The sequence below is a fragment of the Rana temporaria genome, chromosome 4, assembly GCF_905171775.1.
Source record: "Rana temporaria chromosome 4, aRanTem1.1, whole genome shotgun sequence".
Lineage (NCBI taxonomy): Eukaryota > Metazoa > Chordata > Amphibia > Anura > Ranidae > Rana > Rana temporaria.
The window spans coordinates 481,078,653-481,080,508 of NC_053492.1; the positions used below are offsets into that span (position 1 = coordinate 481,078,653).

Consider the following 1,856-nt stretch of genomic DNA (forward strand, 5'->3'; position numbering starts at 1 on the left):
CTTTCTCTCTCCCCCCTCTCTTTCTCCCTCCCTCCCCCTCTTTCTTTCTTTCTTTCTCCCTCCCCCTCTCTTTCTCTCCCCCCCTCTTTTTCTTTCTCTCTCCCCCCTCTCTTTCTCTCTCCCCCTCTCTTTCTCTCTCTCCCCCCTCTCTTTCTCCCTCCCTCCCCCTCTTTCTTTCTTTCTCTCTCCCCCTCTCTTTCTCTCTCCCCCCTCTCTTTCTTTACCCCTCCCTTTCTTTCTCCCTCCCCCCCTCTTTCTCCCCCCTCTCTTTCTGTCTCCCCCCCTCTCTTTCTTTCTCTATCCCTCTCACATTCTTTCTTTCTTCCTTCATCTCTTTCTCTCTCTCTTCCTCTACCCCCCTCATTCTTTGTTTCTTTCATTATTTCTTTCTCCATCCCCCCTCTCTCTCTTTCTTTCTCCCTCCACCCTTCCTCTCCATTCTCCTTTTTTTCTCTCTTTCTTTCTTCCATATTTTTCGTTCATTCTCCCTCCACCCCCCTCTCTTTCTTTCTCTAACTGCCTTTTTTCCTCCATCCCCCTCATTCTTCCTTTCTCTCTTTAGTCACCCCCCCCCTCTTTCTTTCTCCATCCCTTTCTCGCTCTCTCTTCCTCTACCCCCCACATTCTTTGTTTCTTTCTCCCACCCCCCTCTTTTTGTTCTCTCTCTCTCCATTCCTCTATCCCCCTCATTCTCCATCCCCCTCTCTTTCTTTCTCCATCCCCCTCATTCTTCCTTTCTCTCTTCCTCTACCCCCCCACATTATTTGTTTCTTTCTCCCACCCCCCTCTTTTTGTTCTCTCTCTCCATTCCTCTATCCCCTTCTCTTTCTTTCTCCATCCCCCTCCTAGTGACGTACTAAGTAGGGGGCGGGGGGCCACCCCGGGTGTCACACACTGGGGTGGGGATGTCAGGCCGGCGCCCCCCCCCCTTCCGAGACTGAAGCGGGTGGGTTTAGGCAGCGGCACCGCGTGGTGACAAGCAGGTAAGGGTAAGAACACACCACATGGAGAGCCTGAGGCGAGCTGTCGTGGCTTTGCGGGGGGGGGGGGGGTGCACCCGAGTGACACCTGTCAGGACACCCGGGACCCACAACGATCCCCTTCTGTCGGCACACCCTCTTTCCCTCTCTTCCCTTCTTTTCCTCTTTTCCTCTCTTCCCTTCTTTCCCTCTCTTTCCTTCTATCCCGCTTTTCCTCCATGGGCAGCACAGAGGCTTAGTGGTTAGTACTTCTGCCTTGCAGCACTGGGGTCCTCGGGTCTAATCCTGACCAGGACACTGTCAGCATGGAGTTTGCATGTTCTCCCTGTGCTTGCGTGGGTTTCCTCCGGGTTCTCCGGTTTCCTCCCACACTAAAAAGACATGCTAACTTTTTGTGTTGGTGGTGTAGTGGTTAGCACAGCTGCTTTACAAGCAGATGACCCGGGTTCGATCCCCGGCCAATGCAGTCGCCAAGATGGCTTCCTCACCTGGAACGAAATGTGGAGTGTAGATTAGCGATGGAATAAAATGTAAACTGAAGTGAATGTCGGGATTTGTGTGGATTTTATTATTACACGGCTTAGAATAGATTTCTTGCAGGTAGGTGTGATTGTTCTGTATTCTCATTGTCAGCCAGCAGGTGGAGCAATCACCTCCTTTTCAGGTATTTTCTAGGCTCTCCTTCACAGCTTGGCTGAAGAAAGGCCGGCTATGTACTATATACAGGGGAGGGGGAGGGGAAATACCAATCGTCTCCCCTGCAGATTGTTACATAGAAATGAAGGGTCTATAATTCCTCTCATAGGTGTATTTTATATGTATTTTACCTCAGAACTTTCTCCCGATCTTCTCTGACCTCAGAACTTCCTCCCGATC

General features: G+C 51.1%; 1 non-coding gene across 1 annotated transcript; it reads left to right on the forward strand.

The window, feature by feature from the left end:
* Nucleotides 1-1,374: 1,374 nt before the first annotated feature.
* On the forward strand, nucleotides 1,375-1,446 carry TRNAV-UAC. The gene has a single exon. It is a non-coding gene; the product is annotated as a tRNA-Val (tRNA).
* Nucleotides 1,447-1,856: the final 410 nt, after the last annotated feature.